Here is a 14,588-nt window from a genome sequence, read left to right as displayed (position 1 = left end):
TATAGTCATGGGATGTGGAATATAGTAGGGGGAGTGGAGTGAATGGAATTGCAATAGATATGTATGATATGGGGTGGGGGAAGAGTGGGGCAGTGGATTGGGGGAAGGGGATTGTCACTTTGTGAGGGGTAAAAAGTATAGCTAGTGCACTGTGTTGTACACCTGAAACTAATAAAACAAAATAGGGGGGGAAAAAAAGAGTCCTACAGTGGCCTCTGCTTTACTCAGGAGAAAAGCCAGATTCTTACAATGGTTTCCAAGGCCCAGCATAATCTGCTACTTCTCTGCCCCTTGCTCACTTGGCTCAGTTGTCCCTGGGCTCCTGTCCCTCAGACGTGCCAAGCCCCCGAAGGCCTTTGCTCTAGCTATACCCTCTGCCTAGCATGCTCTTCCCCCATAGCCATATGGCTCACTCCCCCACCCTTTACAAGTCTTCCCTCAAATGTCACTCTCTCAATGAGGCTTACTGCAAAGACCTCATTTTTTAAGTTGCAATACCAAATCCATCCTGCACACCCACTCCCTGCCACATTGCTTTATTTTGTCTCTATAACATCATTGCTTTCTAGCAAAACTGCTATCATTTACTTACTTTTTTTATTTTTAATTGTAGTAAAATAACCATAACATAAAGTTTACCATCTTAACCATTTGTAAATGCACAGTTCAGTAGTGACAGGTACATTCACATTACTGTGCAGTCATTCTCCAGAATTCTTTTCATCTTGCAAAACCTCGAACTCCATATCTATCAGACAACAATTCTCCATTCCCCTCTCCCCTCAGCCCCTGGAAACTACAATGTTATTTTCTGTTTCTATGAATTTGACTACTCTAGGTATCTCATATAAGCAGAATTATACAATATTTGTGTTTCTGTGACTGCCTGATGGCCTCAAGCTTCCTCCATGTTGTAGCATGTGTGAGAATTCTCATTCTTTTTAAGGCTAATATTTCCTTGTATGTATAGACCATATTTTGTTTATCCGTTAGTCCATTGGTGAACACTTGGGTTGCTCCCACCTTTTCGCTATTGTGAATAACATTACTATGAACATGAGTATATAAATACTTCTTTGAGACTCTGCTGTCAATTCTTTGGGCTATATGATATAATCAGAAGTGAAATTGTTGAATCACATGGTAATTGTATTTTTAATCTTTTGAAAAACTGCCATACTGTTTTCCATAGCAGCTAGGCCATTTTATATTTCCACTAACAGTGTACAATGTTTCAATTTCTCACCAACACGTTATTTTTCTGTGGTTTTTTTTTTTATAGTAACCATCTTAATGGGTGTGAGGTGGTATCTCATTCTGGTTCTGATTTTCGTTTCTCTAATAATTAGTGATGTTGAGCATCTTTTCATGTTTGTTGGCCATTTGTACATCTTCTTTGGAGAAATGTCTATTCAAGTACTTTGCACATTTTTTTTAATCTGGTTATTTGTTTTGTTGTTGTTATTGTTGAGTTATAGGAGTTCTTTCCATACTCTAGATATTAACCCTTTATCAGATATATGGTTTGTAAAAATTTGCTCTCATTCTATAGGTTGCGCTTTTCATTCTGTTGATTGTGTCCTTTGATGCACAGAAGTCATTTACTTACTGTGCTTACTGTTTTATTGTCTGTCTCCCTCTCTAGTTCCACAAGGGCACAGCCATGTCTATTTTATCCATGGCTGTATCCCCAATGTTCAGAACAGTACTTGGCACTTAGTAGGATCTCAACAAATATTTGTCAAATAAATGAATGAGTGAATGAGTGTGTCAGAGATGTGGCCCCAGATTTTTACAATTCCTAAGACTCCCATGCGTTGCAAAAGGGGATGAAATCCAAAGCATAAGTAAGAGTTATTTAAAAAATAATAATGCTCTAAAACAATAACTTACAAATATATTTCCTGAATTAAGAGCTTTTTAAAAATCTTCTCTGTATGCAGCTGGTTTCCCAGGCTACCTGGAGAGCATGTCTGCCTTCTTTGGAATCCATTAAAGTGACAACTCCAGATACGTATGAACACAAACTGTGCTCTCCCTGCTCCATTTCCTTCACCAGGGATTATTGGCCCCCTCTCCTCACTCCACCGCTTAATGCCTGGCCTTTCTCCCAGTCTTCTTCCCTTTCTGGGCTACTCCTTATGGCTCTCTCTCAGATTGCAGGGTCTGGGCTGTGCCCCCATATCTGCTTTATGTCGAGGGTCCCAGCCTGCTCTGTCAGGGATTACTTTGCCTCCATTGTTCCGCTAAGGACCACACACTGGAGCAGGGTTCAGGTACCCTTCACTCTAAGGAGGCCTGTGGGAATCTGGGAGAAAGGAATGAAAAGGAACAATGATTGAACAGTACTTGGTGGGGGGAGAGGAGGTTGTTAAATGTCAACTCCAATTAATGATAATGGTAATTTAGAATCTGTTTTTGGTTTCCATTGTCAGACTTTGCCAAGTTTCCAACATGGTATTTCAAAGGGTCCTGGGTCTTGGCTGATGCTGCGGACCCACTTTCCACTGCATGGGGTGTCAGGGGAGCAGGGTGTATGTGGTTTAAGAGGAGTAGCACGTCCTTTCAGTAACTTGGGTCCTGTCTGGTCAGGTGAACCCCCTCATTCATGTTCACCAGTACCCACCCACCCCAGTGCAGCCCAGCCATTTAGAGACAAGAAACTTGATTATTTTCACTACAAAGACATGTTGTTGGGTTGCTGTTCTCCTTTACTCCCTCTTCTAGGTTTCTAGGTTTACCCAAGGGGAAATAAATAGCAACTACACTTCTCAACTGAGAACAATGGAATTTAGCAAGCTTTATTGCAGAGGAGGATTATAACAAGTGGTTAATTATAAATTCATTCCTTTAAGTTGTTGAGGTTCAGATCCTGACCCTTTTCTTTCTAGCCTTGGAACTTTCAGCAAACCACTTAATATCTCCAGATTCATTCTCCTCATCTGAAAAACATGATGATTATAGGACGTCCCTTGTTATCTGTTATGAGAAATAAGTGAGATATCGTGTGTAAAACCCTGAGAACAGTGTCTGACACATAGCAAGTACCAAAATGTTAGCTATTACTATCATTGCACAATTAGTGAAGGGTCAGGGGTCTCCTTCTTTAGAACAGGGCTTCTCAGCCTCAGCACTATTGACATTTTCAGCCCGATCATTCTTGGTTGCAGGAGGCTGTCTGTGTATTGAAGGATGTTTAGCTGCATCCCTGATGTCTACCTACTAGGCACTAGTAACAATCTCCGCTCCTCCCAGCCTCCACACCCCAATTATGACAATCAAAAATGCCTTCAGACATCACTAAATGTCCCTGAAAAGAAGTGGGGGAGGGAGAGCAAACTTTCCCCTGGTTGAGAACCCCTGCTTTAGAGTAAGCATCAAAAATTATATAAAGATGCTTATCAGTGGCTATGCACCACTGGACAAAAGACTTCCTTAAACTGGGAATTTCAATATTCCCAGAGGGGCTTTGTAGAGTTATAATACCCCAGAAAATGATCCCAACACATTTCATATCCTTGCAGTGAAAATTGGCCACTTTTAGCCCCTTTATCCTGCCTTCCTCCCTGCCCTCCAAAGGTTAAGTTAGGGAACTAAGTAATGGCTCAGTCAGAGCTCAGTACCACCAGTTGCCTAAGCTGGTGGGTGAGGCAAAACCTGGCATGAATAAGTGAGATAAGAAACAGGGGGCCGGCCGAGTGGCTCAGTTGGTTAAGAGCTCACTCAAGAGGTTGAGCTCTGAGCAACAGCGGTTCGAGTCCCGGCCCGAGCTGAGCAGCTGCTGAGCTGCCAACAGGTGGCAGGATGGTTCAGCTAAAAAAAAAGAAAGAAAGAAACAGGGACTGGGCAGACTACCAGTTTGTGGAAGTTTGTAGTATTGAACTGGCTGGGGAGATGGAGATAGGCAGACCAAGATGAGGTTGCTGAGTGTCTTAGTCAGTTCAAGCTGCTATAACAAAAATACCATACACTGGGTGGCTTGGGCAATGAATATTTATTTCTAACAGCCCTAGAGGCTAAGAAGTCCAAGGTGCCAGCCAATTCAGTTCCCGGTGAGAGCCCACTTCCTAGATTGCAGATGGATGCCTTCTTGCTGAGTCCTCACATGAATGGAGGTGGGTGAAGAAAGGAAGCAAGCTCTCTCATGTCTCTTCTTATAATGACACTAATCACATCATGAGGACTCCACCTTCATGACCTAATTATCTTTCAAAGGCCCCATCTCCAAATACCATCACATTGGGGATTAGGGGTTCAACATATGGATTTAGGGTGGACGCAAACATGCAGTCCATAACATTTGGGTCACTGTCTATCATGGTGATCATGTTGAAGTTTCAGGAGCAAATTAGAGCACTCCATTATTAATAGTCTCCACCAACCAGTGAACAGAGAAGATGGTATTTGGCCATGGTATCTGAGACTTTGGGTGAGGGCAACATGCTAAAGGTTATCATGAGGTGGTCAGGGTCCTGATCACAGATCTTGCTAATGAGAAGAATGCCCTATGTCTCCCACCCAGCCAGTGAGTCACTAGGAAACCCTGAAGCCTGTAACAGCTATACATTCTTACAATGATGGATTCTTAATTGTTATCAAGATAACTTTAGATACCTTATTATGATGGAGTCTTTCATCTGTTTCCTCCTTTCTGTGGCCCCTGCCTGCTCCAAACTGACCAAAGATAATGTTGTCTGGCCTGAAGATTGGTTCAAAAGGACTTGAGCAAACATATTTCACAGTCTTTGGTTTATAATCACCTTAGATGACATCAGGAACAAGTCAACTACCTGTAGCTTCAATACAACATCTGGAGATCTGGTCAGGCTACAGATCACTTCACCATTATAGGTGCTCATGGGCTCAATGCTGTGCTTATCACTGAGCACCAACCAGAACTTGGCACTCACATGGTTGCCACATTGGACAGCTTGGATAGGCATGGTTTCCCTCAGGGGTAGAATTTACTTTTATTTTTTACTCACTCAAAGTATATGGAGAACAGGAGAATTATACATTTTTTTCTGCTTATCACACACTTTAAGAATGGTACCTGGCCCAGGAAGCTGCAGACACTATATCTGAGTTCAGAGATTCTAAGACTTCTGCAGCTCTGGGTCTTCATTTATTTTTCTAATTGTTTGTACTTATTTTAGGTTAGAAGCATCTAAAGGGCAAAGAGAGTATCTTCTTTATTCTATTAGCTGGTGCTGTACCTAGAAGAGTGTTCAAGACTGGTTCAATGATTCAATAATCATTGACTAAAAGATAAAAACCTTTTCTGCAGACTGTCAACACATTCAAGTATCTCTCACACTCTTCATTTCTCAAACATGACACATGGGTGGATTTGGCTTAAAAGAAGGAGAAATATCAGTGGTGTTAGAGCAGCAATTTTTCAGGGCTCCATTATTTTCTGTTGCTCTCTTTCCTTATTTTCAGAACTAAAGAAGCACCAGCTACACATACATCAAGATAAGAGCCGAGCTTCCATTAATGAAAGGGAAGGGTTCACTGGGAATCAAGGAGTTTTTTACACTGCAAATAGTAAAAGGGAATTTGTTTCAGAATCTTATCTGGCTTTTGATCATCTGGGAAGGCTTACAGAGGAGAAAAGTTGGTGTTTATTTTAAAGACAAAAATTGCTTTTCATTGCATCAAATATGTGTTGCAGCTGCTTAGACGCCCTTCTCTGAGAGGCAAGCAGGTGAGCCTGTTCAACCTAGGTATACAAGACAGTCAGTACACTGGTTTTTTAAAAAAGAACTGTACTTAATGCAACCAGTTTATAAAAGTCACAGGGACTTTCAAAATCCACACTGAACTGCCTGAATGAACAGAATCCTACAATAGCCAGAGGTTAACACAGTTAATAAGTTAGTGTCTGTTCACATTAAGAGAAATAGAACAGCAGAACAGAGAATCACATTCATCTGGTTCCTCTTTCCAATGTGGGACCAAGACTCCAAGAGAGAGTAAAGCTTACCTAGACTGCCAATGCCCAAACCAGCAGTTGTTTCAGGCATCTATTAACTGCACTACTTTATTAACTCATTCTGGCCATGTAGATACTTCTCTGTGACTCTCTCTGAGTTCAAACTCATCCCCAGTCTGCACACCAGTCAGCATTATAATGACATCAGATTGCTGCTCTGTTTCAATAAGCACTTCTAGGGAGAAGACCATGTCTTTTCTACCTTCTGATTTTTAATACAGTGTATTGCAGATGCTAATAAACTTTTACTGAACAAATGAAAGAAACAATGAATGAATGAATGAATGAATGAATGAATGGGCTTCTATCAGTATTCCAGAGTGTGATTATCATCCCTATAAATTTTTCTCCTTGTGTACACAAGAGAAAAACATGTGAATCCACAGGGCAGCTTTAATTCCTAGGCTGATGTCCTTCAGTGAAATATACTCCACTCCAAGGGTGGCCTTTAGATGTTAACTGTCTGGCTAGCCCTAATCAGGTCATCCTTGCCTTTTAATCCCTATCAGCTTTATTTTTATAACCTCCAACAATCTCCGCTTCTTTCTCTCTTCCATTCCTACACTCAACTATCTCCCTTCTTCAGTCACCTTCTTGTGCTTCCATAACATCCCCCCTATATCCTTTTATCAGATGTAACTCTTTCTGTGGCAAATAAGAAAACCCAATCTAGATGGCTTAAATGCAAGAGACTTGGTATATTGCTCATATAACTGAAAATTCCAGGGCTAGGGCTAACTTTAGGCACGAGGCTCAGAAGCTATCATGAAGACACAGTTTCTCTCTCCATCTATTAATTGTCCACTGTTTTGTCTATATTCTCTAATAGGCTCTCCCCTCAAGGTTCTTAAGTGTCTGTAGCAACTCCAGTTTTATATCCTTCCAGGTTCAAGTCCATCTCCCTCAATAGTTCAATAATCAATCCCTGAATTGAGCCTCTCTAGCTCTGACGAGCTATGTGCATATACGTGTACCAATCACTATGCCCAGGGGGTGAAATACACTGTTAGGGTTGAACCAAGTGTCACATTCCAGTGCTGGGGCTCAATGCAATTATCTAAATGCTAAGCACTTGAGCTAAATGTTGACTAAGGATGGTTTCCTCAAAAGATACTCAGGGCATTCTCACCTCAGAAGGTGGGTATGAATGTCAGGTGGCAAAAACAGCAAACACCCACTAGCATTCTAAACTTGCTTTCTGCTTTTCTTATCATTTCTTGCGTCCTCAGCACCCATGTGATTCCACATATCCCCTCTCTTTTTATCTCCCTTCTCTCCTGGTATCTTTATTGATTCCTCAGTCCCTATGTCAAACACATTAGTTCCATTTTTGTCCCTAGTGCTCTCTGCCTCTTCAGCAATGTCTCTTTTTCTGCCTCCCCCACAATTTTCACCTGGATTTTAACTCACTACTACCATCTTCAAGAATTGGCGTACCTGCTGGTAATAAGCCTAGTACCAGAATTATAACATCTGCTGAACTGTTTGCTTTCTCTAGTGACCACAGAATCTCCCTCGTTTTTCATCAGCTTTTTCCTTCTGTTTCTATAACCCCATCAAAACCAAATATACCCAGGCTTCCCCATCCATCTTAGGAAACAAGACAAAACCACTTTCATTTAGCCTTGGCAGCATGCCCACCCCCACCCTTCTCCTTCCTGTTCTCGGTCCCCTCCCCCCATCACACTATCACCCCATCTCAACCCCTCCAGGCTTAAGCCTGTCTCTGTTTTCTTTCGTCAAACTCATTTCTTACATCCCTGAAGTTCTGTTTCTGGAGCTGTCTCCTTTCACCACCCTCCCAAAGATTTCCTCGCAGTCAAAATATTTGTCCTCTTTCTCCCTCACCTTCCATATCCAAATTGCCCTCAAGACCTTTCAAATAGACCCTGCAAGTGTTCCTTAGCTCCTTTCCTTCTGCTCTGTTCCTTCTGCCATATCAGGAATTCTCTCATAGCTCACCCATCTACCCTATTCTGGTCTCTCTGTCCTTCCATCCAATGTTCACAGTTGATTTGCTAAACACTTCCCTTCTGTGACAACATTCGTGCCATGCTGAGCCATGGAATAAAAATATTATGCTCTAGCTTAGAATTTGAGACCACAGGTCATGTGCCATCATCTGCTGTCATACTCCTCAAGCAACTCTGCACTCCAGTTGCATCTCCCTACATGTGCTCACACTGATCCCTCCACCTAGAATAATGCTCTCCTCCTCCCTTCTACCACTTCTGCAGCTGAAAAACTCCTATTTTCTTCCAGACCCCCATCAACCATCTCCAACTCTTTGACCCTAGCTTTGGAAACCTCTCCCCACCTTAAAGCAGGTTTAAGTCCTTCCTAGGTTCCTCTAACAGTTATCACTCTGATTTATAATTGTTTCTTTGTGATTATCTTAAAGTACCAGATCATGAACTTGTGAGAGTTGCCTTCATGCATCACTTGTGTCTGTTGCCGTCCCTATGCCTCACACAGTACCTGTTACACACCGGAAGTGAGATCCTTACCACCCCTGCATTTCCAAAGCTTCATCTACTCCACATTTCTTCCATTCTCCAAACCATTGCCTAATTATTTTCTTTTCTGTCCCCTTTATCTGACCCACTAGGAACAAGAATTCACAGAGCCCTCCACACTTTTTCGTAGACATCGTGTTCCTGGAAAATCAAATCTGCTTCCAACTGCTCACTCTCAGGCTTTGTGATGTCACCCCTTTTTCACATCAGGTTCTCCTGCCTCCACTTGAGCACATTTCATTCATCTAACAAGCAGGTATTGTTTATCAACATTTTTATTTAATAAATATCTGTTGTCTCTGGAGATCTTGCTATCACATGGAGCAATATATCATTCACTTACAGACCTCCTCATGATCCCTTGTGACAAGAAATCACCAGTTAGGTCACTTTTCACTGTTCCAATCATCTTGCTTTTTTTGTTTGTTTGTTTTACAACAATCTCTCCAAAATCTATCCCTCCCCCTCCATATGTAAAATAAAGCTAGGGGGACTGTGGCATTTACCAACCAAGCTGGGATGCTTAGACAGTGAACAAGGCAGCAGGTGTAAACTGGGACCTTTCAAGTTCAATCAGTACATCTGGCCTCCCTAACTATGGCCTTATTAGTTGAGCTTTCCCCCACCAGTATCCACCACTTTAAAAGCTTCCACCATAATCTGAGGGAGCCACCACCATCTCCTCACTCGTCATTCCAGCGTCATTACTTTTCAGTGATTCCCCACTGCTTTGAACATCAAATTCATATTCTTCTTCCTCCTGCACTTTGCCACAAGTCAGCCTGATCTCAAGTCTTTGTTCCATCTGCTGTCAAGCACATGTTAGAGACTTTCTGTTGTTTTGTTTTTCTCTGTCTCTTTTGTTTTTCTCTATTTCTTTTGTTTTTCTGTCTCTTTTGTTTTTCTCTATTTCTTTTGTTTTTCTCTGTCTCTTTTTCTGTCTAGTCCTTACCTGTACGAATCACCTCCCCTTCAGAGTCCCAATTTACTTTTCTCCTCCTAATTAAAACACAACCTGAAGTTCACCTTCACCAGGAATCCTGTCATGATTATGAAAAATAGGGGAGAAAAGATTCCTATCTAAAGCCCAACATTAACCTCCCCATTTATTTGCATTCTGCATTATTTACAAGAAAGAGACACACACACACACAAAATAATAAAAAGGGGGTGTGTGGAAATTATAGTGTTTATCTTCATCACCTCTTTCACATTTTAACCTATAAGTACCTTGCAGATAGAATTCATGCCTTTTGCCTGATACATATGTATCTTGACAGTGACAATATCAAGAATGTTGAAGGGTTTCCCAAGTAATTAATGGACTTTTGGGGGCAGCTTCTGCATGTTTCAAAATAAATTTGCCCAAAATGGTACCTAGGGGCTCAGAGCCACCAGAAAAATATTGGTAATTTTCTGTTCTCAATGGCATTTTTCCATTTAACAAATGTTTTTAGTCTTAAAAGTCTGAGCGTTTTTGGCAATAGGTGCCCATTCTACCATATGCCTGTACGCTGCTCACCTTCCCACGGAGGCTGCTCCCTCTTCTGGTCAACACTGAGGGAAAGTGCAGAGAAAAACCATCTCTCCCCTTTGAGCGTGCTGAGGTGGAGTGTGAGAAAGACGGTTCATCTAACTTTGGCAAGACAAACACCAAGATGTGAGATAGGCTCGATTCAATTATCACATTTGGTTTAATCAGCTTTGTGAGGCTTTCACGCTCATCTGAGTCAGAAAGTGCCCACCTTCACTCTTAGCAACTGCAGAGGGTGAGAACAATCACTTCCTTTCTCATGAAAGCCTGCAGCTCTGCCAGCGCACTGTTGTCGCTGGAGTTCGGGGCCCACCCCGCTCCTGTCAGCTCGACACCAGGGAGCCCTGCCAAGATGAAAAGGAAGGAGACAGCAGTTCGGGTCATTAGAAAGAGTTGCCAAAAAGTGCTTAGAAAATGAACAATTAATTTCGGCTGTCAAAACAGATACTAAAGGAGCCCAGTTAGATTTCAAGCATTTTTTCTGTACCAGCAAATCCAAGACTTTGTCGGTGATAAGAGATGGAGCAGATTCTGGGGAGGTTTGTGAGACAATATTACATAGTGGTTAAGACTGCCGCGGGCTTGGGAATCAAATTGCCTGGTGTGGATCCCAGCTTTGCCTTTTTTCTGGCTATTATCAACAGGCATTTCATTTAACCTCTCTGAGCCTCGGTTTTCTGCTCTGTAAATTGGGGGTTTTCTTATCTGTAAATTTCTTATCTGTAAATGGGGGCAGAGGTAAATAGTCAATAAATGGTTGCTGTTTTTTGTTATTATTGGTGGTGGTAGTATTATCATGCAAAATCTCCTGCGTCTCCTGGAGGGTAATAGGTTTAATTTGTTTGTTCCCTCTTTGTGAATGATTAGCGTTTTGCCCTAATTTCAGAAAATTTTCTGAAGATCAATTCCTGGGGGGAACCCTCCTTCGTAAGCAGCAATTTATTGACCCAGTAAAAATGTTCCGTGAGAATGTAAAACCTCAAAGAAAAGAGAAATCCTTTTTGTTGTTGTTCTCTCCCGGTGAGGCTGTAGTGAGAATGGCACATACATAAGCAAAATGGAATTTGAAAAGCAAGAGGCAAAGTGTTTTGAAAAATTAAAAGTTTCTTATAAATCTTTACGAAAATGCATCTGTGTCAACACAATAAAAATAATAACCCAGCCTACTGGTTTTCATCTTCTAGACCTGGGTAAGCACTAACTCATTAACCCTTCTATTGCTGTTCAGTGGATAGGAAAAGCAACTGCTACTGCTCTTCAAGGCACATAAGTAAACACTCTACCCTCATTTCCATGACATCAGCTTTCTCTCCTCACAGGGTCACAGTTTTCCAAATAACTCAAGAAAGCATGTTGTACACTTAATAATATTAAAATATTTAAATAAATAATATTTGATTTTAATATTTTAAAATAAAATTAAAAATAAGTCATCTTATAATTGAGAAAATAGGCAGTTTTTTCTGGTTGTCCTTTTAAAAAACCTCACCCTACATTTCTGGCTCCTCTTCCCTTCTCTATTCCCAATGACATGTCCTATAGTACTATGAAGAATTTATGCCAACACTCTTCTTAAAAACCATGCAGGCTAGTAATCTATACTCATGCCTATTATTTTGTAGACTGCTAGTATCTTCCCAATATCCATTTTCTCTGTTATTCTATGGTTACAGAACATCAGTTTTATTTCCAGTAATAATGTACCCAGATAAAAGACTATAGTCTCCACCCTCCCTTGTATCCAGGTGAACCCCATGACTAAGTTCTAGCCAATGAGTTGTAAATGAAAGTGTTATGTGGAACTTCAGAAAGGCTCCTTAAAAATGACTAATACTGCTGGGATTGGACTGCATCCTTTTTCACTTTCCTTTTGTTTCTTTCTTGCTTACTAAAATATGGGTGTGATGACCAGAGTTCCAGCAGCTATCTTGGACCATGCAGCAAACTTGAGGTTAGATCATATTTAAATGATGAAAAAAATTTTTGATGACATAGAAATCATCAAATCAACACTGCATCAGGCTATTCAATCTCTGGGCACCAGCTCTGCACTTGCTGTGACAGCACTATAATTATTGGAAGTAACCTGGTGTTTTCATCTATCTCATTGAAGATCTTTGGCTTGGAAGCTAAGTTTTCAGTTCTTAACCATGGTTAGCCTGACTAGTTCTTGCCTCTAGCCATTGACCACTGATTGAGAGCCCAGTTCAGCACTGCATTTCAATCAGAGTATGTATGGCTTAGCACCTACAACTCACTCGTGTTTTCGTTTATTTTCCATCATTGGTAAATGACAATAAAAGCTATATTCTCATGGCACATACCATGAGATTGCCTAAAATAAACTAATTTATAACAGTGCTTTCCTGCATTTTGGGGGTCAGTGCACATACTGTTTATGGAACACACTGGGATAAACAGAAGAGTTTATCAAGTCTTGGATAGAAGTGGTCTGCTGTAGGCATTGGTTGCCCCGGGCCCGATATCTCAACACACCTGTAACATTTTCAGTGCCCATTAGTTGCAAAGCTCAGAGTTATAAGATTATATATAACACAAGGAATATATAAAGATATGTAGTATATCTGTGTGCATATAATAGGATTATTTATATACTTGTTAGTATCTATGTCTAGGTACTCATACAGCCTAACAAGAACACCTACAGTAGGAAAGTTCAAGTTGGTATAGCATCTTCCACTTTATGCCCTTTCCCTTAGTAGCTCCTTCCCACAGGAGGAATTCCTAATCTGATTAATCAAAGTCAATCATTTGTCTTACTAGTCAACATTTCCCTTCATATGCAATTACTTTCTTCTTTCAGTTTAACCTTTTGTATTCCTATAATTAAGTAGCTAAGTCATATTGGTGTGCTCTGTGGATCCAGACATGTTCAAGCCTGGAGGAAGAGAACAAAGACCTTTGTCTTCCAAGCATCGTCTTGGTTCTCCCCTCTGGCTTTTACTAGAGAGCCTGCCCTTCTCTACCATCACTTTAGAGACACTAGTTTCCTTTATGGCTAATAGTTCTCTATGTGAGGAGCTCTCTGGCTTGGAAACCCCCAGGGATAAAGAGATAGCAGTGATAGGATTAGGTCTATGCCTTGATACCACAGTATTAAGAGGCTACTTGTTGCCTAATGGAAGAATTATCATATGCTATATGGAGTAAGACTACATTTCCTAGTTTCTGTTGAAGCCAGGTGTGAATATGTACTGGCCAATAAAAAATAAAGAGAAATGTTGCTTGGACCTTCTGGAAAGGCTGCTTGAAGGAAACTGATACAGTTGGGAAGAGCATTTTTTTTGTCCTTCTGGTTTTCTGTTTTCTTTTGGCCTCCATCTGGGATGTGATGGCTGGACTCCAGCTGCCAACTTGGGCCATGAGGTAACCTTGAAAGCAATAGAAAGGTGGAGCAGAAAGACAGAGGAATCTCAGGCTCTAAAGACATTGTAAAACCCTCATTAAGCTCTGAACTGCGTATCATTGGCCATAGCTCCATGTGTGATTGACCCTTTTTAGAACAGAGAGAGTTGATAGGTAGTCCAGGGTTTAATGGACTTAAAAAAAATGTTTTTTAATGTAAAAACTAAACTTTTCTTTTTCTTTCTTATGTGAGAAATAAACTTTTCTTATTGAAGCTACTTCTCCTCTGAGGTCTTCTGTTAAATAAAACTGAACAAAGGCTTGAGTAATACAATCATCTATTACTATCAAAACATTATCTCTAATTTCTAATGATTAAAATGACTGACAGGGCCGGCTGAGTGGCGCGTTGGTTAAGAACTGGTTTGGGATGCCAGAGGACCCCAGTTCGGATCCCACATATGAGAGCCAGTGACGCTGCCCTCTACAGCTAAGATGCTGAACAACAGCTCAACCTAGAGCTGGGCTGCTGTGAGTCGCAGGTGATGGCATAAGCTGCAGCCCCTGCTGCAGTGGGTTGCCATGGGCTACCGTGTGTAGCCAGCAGCCAGCGTGAGCGGCCAGCAGCTGCCAGCGTGAGCAGCCGTCCAGAAGCCTGCGACTGATCTGCCTCTCCTGGGAAGAGAGCAATGATGGTGCCAACTTGGACCAGTGAAGCAACATCCTCCACAACTAGACTGAAGAACAAAAGGACAGCAACTTGTCTGTTCCCCTTCCCCCATTCCCCAATAAAAATCTTTTAAAAATATTTAAATAAATAAATAAAATGACTGACATTATAACCACCATTACCACCATCATTGTCTATAACCTTATATAACTAGCAGAGAGTCAAATCTTACCATCAACTTACAAAATCCACCAACATCCCAGGAAGAGTGAGCAGAGCCTGTCCTAATGACCTCTCCTTCACACTCTAACTTTCTAGGATGATACAAATTTCTGGCTACTTCGCTGCTAGAAAACAAGGGTGAACCTACTTGGACCCAGGAAACATGATCATAGGATGACAGCCCATAGCCTGGGTCACACCAAGAAACTGAGAGACGCTAATATGAAGGAGCTAGATCTGCCTGGACCTGCACCCCATCACTAGGTAAGTGGCCCAAATGCAAAC

This window comes from Hipposideros armiger, unplaced genomic scaffold (assembly GCF_001890085.2).
Source record: "Hipposideros armiger isolate ML-2016 unplaced genomic scaffold, ASM189008v1 scaffold_896, whole genome shotgun sequence".
NCBI lineage: Eukaryota > Metazoa > Chordata > Mammalia > Chiroptera > Hipposideridae > Hipposideros > Hipposideros armiger.
This window is presented reverse-complemented; position numbering follows the sequence as displayed.